Here is a 14,125-nt window from a genome sequence, read left to right as displayed (position 1 = left end):
CCGGATCCTGTGAATGTTCCCTTATGTGGCAAAACACGGGGTGGAGGGTCCTTGTAGGTGTGCTTAAATTAGGGTCTTGAGATGGGAGAGTCTCCTGGATTATCCAGGCGGCCCGAATGGAATCGCAAGGGTCTTATAAGAGGAGGCAAGCAGGTCAAGGGAGGAAGCAGGAGCTGTGACAACAGAAGCAATTATTTCCTGCGTTTTCTGGTTCCTGGAGGTCACCAAGGGGGCACGAGCCATGACATGCACGTGGCCTCCAGAAGCTAGAAAAGGCAGGGAACGGACTCTCCTGTTGATGCTGATTTCGGACATCTGCCCTCCAGAACTGTAAAGAATAAAGTTGGGTTGTTTTAAGCCACTAAATGTGTGGTCATTTGTCGCAGCAGCCCTAGGAAACTCACACCCACGGAAAGCATCTGGCGCACAACAAGCGCTCAGAATGGCAGTGGTTAGTGCCTAGACCACGCCATCTCCTCCTCCCCCAGGGGCGCCCCCTCTTGTCACCGCCCACTGAGGTCCCTGGTGCCAGGCCTTCCCTGGGTTCTCCCCAGAGCAGGGGAGGGCAGGGAGGGCAGGAGGCTGGACACGGCAGGGGGTAGAAGCCCCTGGATGTATGGAAGCCCCGTTCCCCCTCCTCTAGCTTGTGACCTAAAGTACTAACAGCGTTCACAGCCTCCAGGCTCCGGGCTCGACGCTCCACACTCCCACCTCCTTTATTCCTCAGGAACCCCGGGAAGTAGGTGCTACTCTTACCCCCATTTTACAGATGAGGAAACTGCGACTCAGCATGTTAACTGGCTTTTCCAAAGCCTCCCAGCTGGGCCCAGAGAAGCCAGACTTAGAGACGAGGTCTGTCTCCTCCAGAACCTGTGCTTAAAACCACGCTGTGCACCCTCTTATCCCACTTCTGTCCGGCTCTCAAGCTCGCCCTCGGGGGTGGTGGCTGAGTTGGGTGCAGGTCTTGGGTCTTGCTTGTCACCTTAGCTTGAGACCCTGGACAGATGACTTCACTGCTCTGTGCCTCAGTTTCCTCGTGAACAAAAGTGGTGGGTTTGCCTCCTGGGGGGTGGAGGGGCCGTGGGTGTCAGGATCAGATGAGAGGACGTGTAGACAGGGGGACAGTCCTCTGTCACAGAGTAAGAGCACCGTACCCACCACCTGGCCTTACCTACAGGTGAGGATGCTGAAGTTCCCGGGACCCTGACTCCTTGAGAACCCTCCCCTGCTCGTGGGACCAACAGACCCCAGAGGCCGGGTGGAAGCAGGAGGCCTTCTGCCTCAGCTGTGGCGAGTGGAGGCTTTGGGGCAGGAAGTCAGGGAGTCTGTAAGCTCATAATAGGTTCACTCACCCATTCATTCAGCATTCCTCTGCCCAAGCTCTGCCAATGGCACTAGAATTGCATCCAAGATCCCCACCAGGCCCTGGTAGCCCTACGGCTCTGCCTGTCCCCCTGCTCTCTCCTGCCTCAGGGCCTTTGCACTTGCTCCTCCCCCTGCCAGGAACGGTCAGTTCCCTGCCCACACCTGGCTAAGTAGCCCCTGTTCTTCACTTCACTAATGACTAGCGCTCATTACTCCCTGGAACGATCTTCCTCACGTGTGGAAGCATTTGTTTGCTGTCTGTCTCTGCCCACCAGGGTGCCAGCCCCATGACGACAGGACCACTTGTCTCTGCTGATTTTGCGTCCAGCGAGGTGCCAGTAAGTGAAGAAATCCATGCTCGGCGGCCTACTGAGCTTAGAGGTCGGAACGTTTCCCAGACTGTGAAGGGGAGGTCACAGGAGGGCTGTGGTGGGTGAGGGCGGGAGCCTGGCCCAGGGACCCGGCCAGAGCCTGGGAGCATCTGAAGACCGGTGCCGGTCCACGTCCTCCGCCCGAGGTTCCGGCCCCGACCCCGACCCCGGCCCGCGAGTCCTTGAGGGCTCCCCCGGAGTCCCCCGGCCAAGCCCCCTCCCCCCAGGTCCGCGGCGGGCGCGGGCCGCCAGGGGGTGCTGTCGGGGCGCGCGGCCCACCTGGCTCCCGGGCGGCGAGCGAGCGCAGCCAGGCGGCCGGGAACTTTTCTCCTCGCGCTCTCGCTGTCTTCTCCCCCCGTGCGCCGCCCGCCGCCGGCTCTTCCTGCGCGGAGGGGACCGCATTTCCCCGCGGCCCTGCGACGCCAGCAGGCCCGGCAGTGCGCAGCCAGGGCCCGGTCCCCGCGCCCCGGGCGCCGCCCCTGCCCGCGGCTGCGCTCGGAAGGCGAGGTGCGGAGCGAGGCGCGACCGGAGCGAGAGCGCGCCGAGCAGGCCGCCCAGACCGCCGCCCGAGCGCCGGCTCGAGGAGGGGGCGCCGAGGCCCACCCTCTTTCCTGCCTGGCTGCTGGCCGGCCGGGCCGCCGCGCCCCGACCCCCATGGCCGCCCGGGTCTCCGGGCAGAGAAGTCGCAACGCCAGACCCCGGGCCCCCGAGTGAGCGCGCGCTGAGGTGAGCACCGGGCGGGGGGGCGGGGGGCTGCGGGGAAGTGCTTTGTGTGCGGGGGGCGCGAGGTCACCGGATGGCCGTCGGGGAGCTGCGGGGTGCGGGCGCGAGGAGCGAGGGTCGCGGGTGCGGGGGCTGTGCGCGCGGTGGCGCCGGGGGTCAGCCGAGTGCGGGTGGGGACCGGGGCGTTCGCGCGGCGCCGGGGCCGGAGGCGAGCTTTGTGAGTGCGTCCGGGTGGGGGGCGGGGAGCCGACTTCTCCGGGGGGACTCGGGGCCTGGCGGGGCCACGGCGTGGGAGCCAGGGCCTCGAGGGACGGCGAGGGCCGTGGTGGGGAGGGGTGGCGCGCGGGGCTCTCAGCGGAGCCCGCGGCGGTGCCCCCTCGCGGGCGGCGGCGCCCGGGCCTGTGCGCAGGCCGCGCGACCCGGCAGGAAGCGGCCCCGGAGGCCGGGGAGCTCCGACGCGGGCAGGCCCGGGGCGCGCGGGCCTTTCGGGGTGACGTCACGGTGGGGGCTCCGGCCACGCGAGTCCCGTGTCCCCGGACGGACGGCGGCGCGCCGGTCGGGTCCCTGGCCCCGCGCCTCCGCGCCTGGGAGGCAGGGGACCCGGGAGGAGGACGCGGGGACCGGGCGCAAGGCAGTGTCGCCGAGCGCGGCGGGGGGGGAGTTGCAGGTCGCGGAGTTGACATTTGGAGCCTTGGTCGCCGGGGGCGGCCGAAGAGGGGCGGAGGGGAAGCGAAACACCAGACAGGCCCGAGGCCGCGGCGGCCCCAGCTTCCTGGGGCGCCCGTTTTCCCAGCGAGCTATTTCCCTTCTTGGGCTCTGGGTCGTCCTCAAATCCACGCCAGGGGCCGGAGTGCGGCCCGAGCCGTGCCCTGCTTCGGGCAGCCCCCGACGGGCGCGGCGCTGGGGCTCAGGGCCTGAATGGAGACGGCTGCCGAGAGTAACAATGCGCTACTGGGGGGCTGGGGGAGGGGAGGCAGCGCGCCTGAATGGCGACCCGGGCCCCGGGCTTCCCAGGCTTTCCGCAGGCTCCGGTCCGGGACCCATGCGGGACCCTCACGGTTCCCTCCACCCAGAGTGCCCCCCCCCCATTTGTCTTCCAACGCAGCGGCGTGTTGAGGATTCAAGGGCATTACATCTGGTTGCAATCCAGTTTCATGCCGCTGTTGGGCTGTTAAGACCTCGCGCTGACGTCAGAGCAGGGGAATTACTTCTTTTTATTTTATCTTTTTTTAGTTGTCTGCTGCCCGGGGAGGGGAGGCGGGGTGGGTTAGGCGAATTCTGATGTGGAGGCGCCAGCGCCGTGGGAGCCCCAGGCTGGGGGCTCTGCCTCTCTCCCCACACCGCATCCTCCATTCAGACCTGGCTCTGCCTGGGGTCAGGCGTACCCTGGGTGGGGGCAGCCCTCGCTGCAGACTCAGTGGAGGCCCCTCCCGACTGACCACACAGCTGCATTTCCAGAGGCTTCCCTGGGACGTGGCCTCAGGATCTGGAAGCTGGAAAGGAATCTTCTAGTTTCCCACCCCTCCCCCTTGACAGTGAGGGCCTCAGGAGTGTCCAGAAGGGAGTCCTTAGGAAAAGTGGCCTTCTGGGTAACAGAGGAGTGGACATAGACATTCTGGTTTGGGGGAGGCTCAGCCCCAAAACTGTGGCAAAGGCTCTCACAGGCAAGAGGCTTGGAAAGAAGGAGAATGTGTCCAGGGGTGATCCTGGCCCCAGAAGCCGAGTATGGAGTGGGCTGAGTGTGACCTTTCCCAACAGCCAGAAGCTTTTGTAGCTTCCTAAACAGAGGGGGGTCACCCGCTCCGTAAGGGTCTTTCTCTCCCTGTGGACCAGGAGGCCCCTGCAGGCAGGGACCCTGCTTATTCCTCCTTAGACTCTTTAGTCTGGACTGTGGCTTCCAAACCCTCAGCTGTGACCTATAGTAAGAAATGCATTTTAGGTCACAATTCCATTCACACCCACTGTGTGTAACGGAAAAAAAAGTTTAGTGAAATAGCTCTTTACTCTGTTATGTACCCTGGTTTGATACTTTCTGTTCTAGTCTATTTGGGTTTTGTTTTTTTTTTTAATTGCTTTCTGTGACCCACTAAATTGATTTCATGATCCACTAATGGGTCCTACCCAGAGTTTGAAAAAACAGGCCTAGAAAATGAGTCTGCCTTCTATTCATTCAACAAACATTAATTGAGGCCCTGACAGTTTCTCTCAATTTCTTCTTTTTGAATTACTCAGGTAAGACATGGATTTGTTCTCATTGCGAACAATGCAAATAACCCAGAAGTACACAGAGTAAAAGTGCCCCCCCCAGGTAACCCCAGTTAACACCTTGAATATGGTTTGCTGTTCTCTTATGCATACATGTATCATATACACAAATACATAGTTTCCTCTTACCCCAAACGAGACCGCCCCTCAGGCCCTTAGTGGTCAGCTCCCTTTTCCTTCCTGTTGTCTTGGCGGGGTCACAGGTGAGGTGCTCCAGGGCAAGGCTTTGGGTGTCTCCTGGCTCCACCACGTCCTGAATGAGTTGCTCACCTCTCTGTGCCTCTGTGTCCCCATCTGTGCAACGGGGGTAATAACAGTACCAGCTTCACAGGACTGTGGTGAAGCTTTAACAAGCGAGTGAGTCCACGTCAACCCGTGAAGCTGAGAACAGTAGTTGTCCCAATAAACGTTAGCTGCCACTGTCACCATTATTATCACCACTGTCTTCCCATGGCCGTCCACGTTTGCACCTCGTTGCTTTAATGGCGCCTGTGGCTGGGCAGGGATGTCCCCCCAGCGACGCGTGGCTCCGCAGGCAGGACCAGGCGGAGCCCTGCACACCGGGCAGCGTTCCTTCGGGAGAGGCACCTGGGCTTACTGGCCCACCAGGTATTTTCCAAGGGCCCCCCGTTTCAAAGTCCTGTGCTTAATGCACCTGCCTCCAAGGTCACAGCCCAGGGGTGAGAACCAGATGGTACCCAAGGGGACAAGTGGGAGCTCGTGCCAGGTCTTGGCAGGAAGCAGGGCCTTGCACGGAAACACTGGCAGGTGTTCTGGGGACAACGAGGGAAGGAGTGGGTCGGTGTCTTTGGCGGGACTTGGTCACGCGGGGAGGGGCAGAGGGGACCACGGAATCCAGTTCCAGGGTGGCGGGCAGGTAGCCTGAGCTTTAGGATCCAGGGGTGAGTACGTCCCAACTTGACCAGAGTTGGGGCTTTGTGGAGGTGGGGGCTTCCTGGCAGAGGGGGCTTGGAGCAGGTGCTTGGAGCACAGGTAGGGGATGAGGGGGCGTTGCTGGCAAAGGGAACGCACCAACGATCCTTCGGCAGCTGCAGCGGGCATGGCCGGTGTCCTGTGGCCAGGAGGGAGGACTTGGCTCAGAAAGAACGTGGTGGGAGAGGCTAGCTGTTGCCGCGGCCTCCTCACTGGCCTCCTTGCCTCCATCCTGCCCCCTCCCAGCGTGGGCCACACTGCAGAGTGCCCTTTCTCAACCACGGCAGTGACTCCCCGGGGCTCCTGCTGCCCTCTGAATCAAGATCTGCTCTGGAGTCCTTCCCACGCCGTGCAGGCCTTTCTGGTCCTCCACCTGCTCTGGCCCCACTCAAGCCCCGTCCCCTCCTGCCACAGCTGAGCCCCCTCCCAGGATGCAGCCCTGGCATTACTGCCTCTGTACGTTGGCCCAAGCTGTTCCTTCCACCTGGGCTGCCCTTCACCTTCCTCCCTGTGTCCCGAGACCCAAACAGACGTCCTGTCCCCTCCTTCTCTGACCTCCACGGCAGAACTGAGTCATCTCCCTTTGTCTACGGCTGAGGCATAGCGTTTATCACAGAATTATCGGTAATTCTGTCGGTGTCTGTCCTCCCCAGGAGGCCAGGGCATCCAGGCCCAGAGCTAGGCCGCCTCCTCTCTGCGGCCCCAGCTCCAAGGGTGAGGCCGGGGGCGCAGGGCCCTCAGAAGTCTTCCCGGCAGGAAGGGCTGGGTGAGGTGGGGCGGGGGAGCCCAGCATTGTTTCGGGGGCCCCTGTGGGATCTTGGGGATTCTTGGGGCGCCAGTCAGGGGATTCTGTTCATCACCCTCAGAGGAGACGGGCAAGGCCAGAGAGGGGCCCCTGCTCCTTCTGGGGGGCTGAGGAGAAACTGGCTCGTCCTGTTTCCCGGGATTGAGGCAGAGCCGTGCCCCGTGCCTGGGTGGGTCACCGGGATCCGAGACTGGAATGTGACACCAGGGTGGGTGCCAGCAGCTGGAGGTGCAGATGAGGCTCGGCTGCCAGAGGAGAGCTTTTGCTCTACTGGTTCTCGAATCTGTGTGGATAGTGTGTGTGGTGGTGGGACACCGGTGGGGCGGGTGGGGAGGAGGAGGAGAGGGCGACGTGGGAAAGGACGCCTAGTCAGGAAGGACAGAAGGACGGGCCAGGAGCACCAGGGCTCTGGCGTGACCAGCCGATCGTCGCTCACCCAGCAGACACCCCCTCCCCGCCACGTTTCTGCCCCTTGGCCCTGGGCTTGCCGGCCCCGGAGATGAGATGCTCAGGGCCAGTGGACAGCAGGCGTCCAGTTTCTGCATGGTGATCGGCCTCAGGGGGAAGGGGTCCCGCAAGCCCGGAGGGGAGCTGTCAGTTAGGAGGTGTAGGGGCCCAGTGGGGGGGGCTGGGGCCCCTCAGGGTGAGGACGGGCCCCAGGCTGGGGGTCCCAAGGGAGCTGGTGCAGACTACGCTGCATTTGGCCCCCTCTCCTCCCGTCCCCTCCCTGGAGACATGCCTCAGTCCAGTCTGGGCAGCAGGGCTGAGCAGGGGAGCGGCCCTGGGTTTGGAGTCAGGACAGGGTTTGAGTTCCAGCTGCTGCTTCAGGAAAGTCACGCCCTCTCCATCCCCCCTCCCCAGTCCCCCCCACCGCCCCAGCACGTTTCCCCTCCTGTCCGAGAGGGGGCGGTAACTGCTGCATTCAGTGTGCTCTGTGATCTGGAAAGCATGGGGTCAGAAACACAGGCCAGCCCGGGTTCACATCCAGGTGCCACCGTCCTTTCAGGGGCTCCGTCTCCCCCCTTTTGAAACGGGCACAGTCACAGGCCCCTCCTGGCTGCTGGCGCGTGGACTCGGCAGGGACCAGTACTCTTTCTGCTGAAGGACTGTGGGGGAAGGGGTCGCTGTTATCACTCCTCCCCTAGCCTTCCCTGCGGCGACGTTGGCCCAAACCAGGAGTTTGGTGCCTGTTCCTTCCCCAGCCAGGCTGAGGTGGATGGATTGCGTGTCTCTGTCCCCCGGTGGGGCAGGTGAGAATTACAGTTTTCCGGCCAGAGTTTCGGTTTGCAAAGGGGCTTTGCCCCTGTGCTGTAGGTGGACTTGGGCGGCAGTGTAACCACAAACCCATTCATTTCTTTGTGCATTCATTCATAAATCACATACTGAGTATCTCCCGCACACCAGGGTGCTGGGAACACAGCCGTAAACACAGACTTTTTGGCCGTGAACACCTTTCAGAGTTCAGCTGCCTGGGTTCACATTCTGGCTCTGCCGCTTGCAAACTCAGACGAGTTACTTATTTGCTTTACTCATCTGTAAAATGGGGGAAATGGCAGCGCTTGCCTCATAGGGTTGTTGGGAGAATTAGTGAGTTGATGCAGATAAAATTCTTAAGACAGAGCCTGTTTTAATACATAGAAATACACAGAAGGTGCTCGAGGATGGTTCTTTTTTATTCCTGCCCTGAAGAATCTCAGCACCTGCTCGGCACTGAGGGAAGGCAGTCCAGCCAGGGCCTTCCGGAGAGGGCTGACACCCGGGAAGGGGGTGGCAGCCCTCCGAGCCCCGCCCCCAAGCCCTGGCCCAGGCAGGCCGCTGCGCCAGGTACCTCTCCAGTCAGACCTTCCGTGCGGCCCTGGGGCCAGGTATCTGTAGCAGGAGCCCAGTGGGTGAGGCCTGTCCACCTGGGAAGGTCTAACTCTCCCTGTACCAGGTGGGCTTCAGACTTCGAGAAGTAATTTCAGTATCGAGGGTTGAAGCTGAACAGGTTTTCTGATTGACATCCTCAGTTGCCAGAGGCCAGCAGACCACCTCTGGATGTCCTCAGGCAGGTTCCTCCAGCTCCCTGGGCCTCTCTTTCCTCATTTATAGACAGCAGAAACATTAGTACCGACATCATCGTTTCCCTTTTAAGAGGATTGAATGAGATGATGCCTGTAAAGCAATCAGCTGTACTTGGCACATAGCAAAGTGCTTAATGATGTTGCCTATTAGTAATAATAATTCTCAGAAAATGTAAATTAAAAACCATCTGAAAGATTTCTTCTTGGGCACTACAGCTCCTTTAGAGGTGTGAAGTTGTAACCCTCCCACTAGCTAACAGGACAAAGAATTGTTACAATGATGCAGAGACTTTGAGGCCCAGACAAGCTTAGCTGCTGAAGCAAAGTCACACGGGAGCCCAGGGCAGGGTGCGGAAGGGAGAGCAGAACTGGGTTTTAGTCAGGTGCTCTCTGATGCTTTGAGAGTCATTCCTGCAGCAAAATGGTAACTGGTGATCAGCACTGATACACAGCTGAGGTCAAATGGGCCTGTATTCTGGAAGCTTCTGGTCTGCTAGGGAAAATGAAATTTGTACATGATTATGATAAGAGGAAAAGAGGTAAAATAAAAATCACCCTTTCTACTGGGGGAGGAAGGGAGAGTCGTGCATTCACTCATTTTGGGGGGCGGGGTGCCAGGCCTCAGGGCAGTGGTTCTCAGCTGTGGGTGATTTTGTCCCTCAGGGGATGCTAGGCACTGTCGAGACATTTTTGGTTGTCTTCATGGGGCGGGGGCGGGGGATGCTGGCATCCAGTGGGTCGAGGCCAGGGATACTGCTTAGCACCCTGGGATATACAGGAACCCCCCCCCCACCCCCGCCACAAATTACCTGGCTCCAAATGTCAAGAGTGCTGATGGGGTTTGAGCCGCCTTGCCCTGGAGAAACGGGTGACTACATGGCGGCCGCCCCTGCCCTTTTGAAGCCCACAGTACCTGAAAGACATGATTCATAGATGTGGATTCAGTTGTGATCGTGTTGCAGCTAAGAAGGCGCTCCTCGCAGGGGAGGCCTTGGGGGAGGGCTTCCAGGCCGGTGGCGCGGGTGCAGCCCAAGCAAAGGCAGAGAAGCAGAAAGGCAAAGGTGTGTGGTGGGAGGGGCAGACGCCTGGTGTGTGTCTGGGGCGGCAGCAGACAATGACCCGGCCTCAGGGCTTCCAGAACCGGAAGGCCGAGGACTTTTCTGCTTTGCCTGGTTTGAGGCAACTGCGTCTCCTAGCATGCTGTGCTCTGGGGGACTGGTTGGGGGTGGGGGGAGTGCTGCCCTCTGAGGGGTCCCAGCTCTGCCCCTTCCCTCATTTGCATCCATCTGATAGGTGGGAAAGAGAAGCAGGAAAAAAAGGAGAGGAAGAACAATACTTTCATTTCAAACGCAGATAGGGATAGGGGAGATGGAAAGGAATTCGGTTTAGGGTACCTTTGAGAGGAATTCGGTTTAGGGTACCTTTGAGAGGAGCACAGAAAATCCCCACCATGGCCCAAAATAGCACTAAAAACAGACGTTTTGCCAGATCAGACTTAACTGAGTGGCTCTCTCTTGTCGAGTCCAGCAGGATGTGGACGGAGCTGGCTTTGTTCCCTTAGGGTGACATTGACCTTTGGGGCCCCCTCCCTGGCAGATTAAACAGAGAGGCCCTGGTCTGCTGGACAGGACAGGAGCCTGGGGAGCTCAGCTTGAGCGTTCCGGAGGGCCAGAGATGGTGACAGGGGGCATGCCCGGCAGCAGGGCCAGATGGGAGAAGGCAGAGGTGCGAGAGGCCTGGTTCCTCTAATAAGTGTATGCCTGGCTCTTTGGCTGCTGAGAGGGATTGTGGAGCAAAGCCATCATTTAACGAGTGCCTGCTTTTGTGCTTGGCACTGGGTGGTCCTCTCTAAGCCTTATTAACCGCCTCATACAGATTATCAAGGAAACTGAAGCTCAGAGAGTTTAAGTGACCTGCATGAGGTCACACAGCGACCAAATGCAGAGCTGAGATTGGAAACCACATCTCTTGGGTGCCAAAGCCAGGCCCTGCCTGCTGCTCGCTCACCTCCTCATGGTGGTCACTCATCCAGTCAGCAGATAATGTCTGACTGTGAGATAGTACTGTGACCTGGTGGGAAGTTTTTAGAGTCAGAAGTGGGCTTGAATTCTGACCGGAGCAGTTTTAGTCTCTGGAAATTGGAGCTTCCTTTCATCTGTCAAGCGGGCATAACCACACCTTTACCCTGGAGTTGCTGTAAGGGTTAAACTGTGCATGGAAGGGGACAGGAAGGGGAAGAGGGAGGCCCCGGGAGGTTAGGACCTGCCCTGGGCCACCCAGCGCGGCAGGGCGCAATGAAAGAGCCCTGGGTAGAAGGAACCAGGAGAGATTGTGGTATCTCCGTGCAGTATCGGTGTTGGGTTTCTTTATTTGAACCGGGAGAGAGGGCAGCCCCACTCTGCAGGTAGAAAAAGGTGGTGTGGAATGCGGGTGTTTATTTTTCTTTGCCTGTGAAAGCCTTGTTTCAGCTCAGGCCGATAGGGCTTCCCAAGACACTGAAGAGGGTGCCTGCCATGCTGAGGGGTCTGCCCAGGTGCCTGCCTAGGGTGGGCACTGAGGGGGCACCTACCAAGCCAGGCTCCCAGTGCAGCCTGTGGACCCCCAGAAAGAGTGAGGGTGGGTGAAGGCCATGAAACTGGGGCATCCCTCTGCCTCCTCGAATTTGGCGTTTCTGGTCCCATTCATCTCCTTATCTCTGGCAGCCCCCTTGGGTTGCTGGGAAGTCAGGGGCAGCCTTCCTGATTGACAAACAAAACAGGCCTTGCTCACAAAAGGAGAGGGGAGGTTGGCTGGACCGCTCTGGCTCCCCTCCCCCTGTCCCAGCCCCTGGCTGCAGGCATCGCTCCTGCCCCACCCAGAAGACACCCTACATTCTGAGAGGCAGTGAGGGGGCTGCAAAGCCATTTTCAGTCAGATCGCCCTGGCCGGTCCCCAGCCTCCAGCACTAAGGAGGTGGATTCTAGGAACGACGGGGTGGCCACGAGGCAGGGCTTGCTGTATGGTCGGCCCCTCCTTCCCTTCAGCAGGCTGGGAAGGCAGCATGGAGAGGAAGCCAGGCCGGCAGGTAGCAGAGAAAGACATCGGATCCAGGGGGAGCAGCAGAGAAAGCAAACAAACAGGGCTTTGTGTGGTTGTAGATTGGCGGCTCAGAAGGGAAGCTGGCTGGTGGGAGGGGGAGAGGGAGGGGGAGGAGGGGACCGCAGGCCAGGCCAGTGCTCTGGGCAGAGATAGGTGGCTGGAGCAGCCCAGGCTGGGTGGCCACGGAGCAGGGAGTGCCACTGTGTGTGGACAGGCGTCTGGAGTCAGCCTGGCCGAGTCCCAGCCCTGCCACTTCACTCCTTAACAGATCTGGGCTTGTTTGCCCACCTACCCGGGCAGAGCCACTCACACAGGACTGGGGAGATAAGTCATCCGGCCCGACTGGCCTGGCCTGTCGTGTGAGACCCCACCCTATGGGGATGCAGGCCAAGAAGGGGTCAGGGTCTGCCTGGCGGGCTGCCAGCTTGGCTGGGTCTCCTGGGAGGGCACTGCGGGGGCCTGGACGGCAGCCGAGCAGAGGAGTTTGCACTGTCCAGCAGCAGATGCCTGGCGTGTGGGTGGGCAGAGGCCAGCATCTCGGGCCCCAGGCCCTGGCGCGGAACGTCTGCACTGTGGTGGAGGGGCCATCTCGGGGCCAAACCCTGGATCCTAGCGGGGCTGGCCCGCCTGTCCAGGAGCGCGCAGCTCCAACTCGGGGAGGGCTTGGCAGGAGCGGGCAGGCCAGACACGCAGGCAGCTGCATTATCGCCTCCGGGGCCATGTCCTCTCCTCCCCGACCTCGGGAGGGCAAACGCCCGCGCTTTCTGGCCTCCCTTAGCTCCCGGCGGCGCCCCCACCGCGGCCGCGCCGGAGCCTCCGCGCGTCCGAGCGGATGAGCGCCGCTGGGGCCGAGACCGCGACACCGGGAGGGCGGGGCGGGGCTGCCGTTGCGTCGCCATGGCAGCGCCCCTCCCGGCGTGCCCCGCGCGGCCGCGGGGCGGGGCTTCCAGGCCCTGCCCGTCACCTCGCCAACCCGCGGCTTCCGGGAACCCGGGCGGGGGGGCGGGGTTTTCAGGCCCCGCCCCTCACAGCCCGCGGCTTCCGGGAACCGGGGCGCGGGGCGGGGCTTCCGGGCGGTCTGGCTTCGGCCGGGTTCTGCTCCCGCGTCCGGTGCCGGTTGCTGGGGAGCTGCGGCCGTGCGTCCTGCGCTGCCCTGCGGGGCGGGCCTGGGTTTAGCTCTGCCCCTCGCCCGCCAGCCGCCGGTCCTGCTTGGCGCCCCTTCGGGCCTCGGCCTTTCGGTGGCCCGCTAGTCACTCCCGGGCTGCCTTCTCTCCCGGGGCACTCGCTGAGCTCTGACCGCCCCCACCTGGCTTGGGCAGGCCGCTGGACGTGGTGCAGCCTTGGGCCTTGGAAGGAAGGGGGGCTCTGAGCGGGGGCAGTCGTCCTTGGCCTTTCCCGAGCCTCGCCCGGGGCACGCGCACCGGGAGGGTGAGAATGGGCTTCAGCAGCTGCGGGAGGGACTTGATATGGAAAAGAACTTCTCAGGCCTGAGCTTGTTAATAAAATCACCAGGTTATAAACATGTTGATTTTAGAAAAACATAAAAATGCCGTAAAACAAGTAAAAACCCCGTATAATTCTACCCCCAGGACACACCATTGTCAACATTTTTTCTCTAGGCATGTGATAAACAACATATGATAAATGTAATAAATATAAGATGTGGAGTCATGCTATATATTTGGTTTTGTAAGGCACTTGGTGGTTTAATACCTTTTTTTTAATCACTATACAAGGAGGACAGGCTTATTGTAGACTTTTGGAAAATAAGGCAGGTTAAAAGAAAAGCAGTTCACCCAAACTCCCAGTCTCCAAAGGCAGCTGCATTTGACTTTTCTTCGCCCCCCGTTCACGGGGTCTCTGTTTAAGTATGCCGCCACTCCTCCCCTGTGTACCATCTGACATCCTGCTTTTCTCCCCTCCTGTTGTGGGACCTGCTCCTCTTTCCTGAGTCTGTGAGTCTGGAGGGAACTGCAACCAGGTCTTGGGAGAGCTTCAGACAAGAGTCGGGCTGGGGGGCTGCTTCCTAACTTAGTTCGCCCTCTCCCCATCTGCCGACCCCAGGAGCCCTTCCCCACAGCCACTCACTCTGATCGGCAGCTTGGGCAGGGGCCACCCAGCCTGAACAGGTACGTTTAAGACTTGTGGCCCTCGCTGAGACCCAGGCTCCAACCGCAAGGCCACACCGAGGTCCCAGACCTCAGCCTCATCCAGGGCCTCCTTTGCCCAGCACACTCGGACTCAAAGACCCCTTGTTGGTCCTGTGGCCCACCTTCTGCTCCCTCTCTACCTCCTAGGAGCAGGTTTCTGCTGCCCTGGGCTCCTTAGCCTCTCCCCGGGAGTGTGCGGGCCTGGCACCAGGCACAGCCTCCCTCTGCCCAGCTGCCTCTCGAGCTACAAGCTGCCCTTGCCCCCATCCGTCCCTCCTGCCAGGCCTTCTCTTCCCCATTCCTCAACAGTTCGATTCTAACACATCCCAGCCCTGTGTGAAACAGACCTTGGAAAATCAGAGTTGCCAAGGA

General features: G+C 60.5%; 1 protein-coding gene across 3 annotated transcripts in view; it reads left to right on the top strand.

Moving 5' to 3' along the window:
• The first annotated feature begins 2,028 nt into the window (after positions 1-2,028).
• Positions 2,029-14,125, top strand: part of RAI1 (retinoic acid induced 1) — a 106,934-nt gene continuing 94,837 nt past the window's right edge. For all 3 annotated transcript variants that reach the window (XM_082441322.1, XM_082441318.1, XM_082441321.1), the window contains exon 1: positions 2,029-2,462. The gene's annotated coding sequence lies outside the window, so the exon portion shown is untranslated. The remainder of the gene's footprint in view (positions 2,463-14,125) is intronic.

This window comes from Balaenoptera physalus (genome assembly GCF_965194825.1).
Source record: "Balaenoptera physalus genome assembly, chromosome: 20".
Classification (NCBI taxonomy): domain Eukaryota; kingdom Metazoa; phylum Chordata; class Mammalia; order Artiodactyla; family Balaenopteridae; genus Balaenoptera; species Balaenoptera physalus.
The sequence above is the reverse complement of the archived record's forward strand: the minus strand, read 5'-3'. Positions and strand labels throughout refer to the sequence as shown.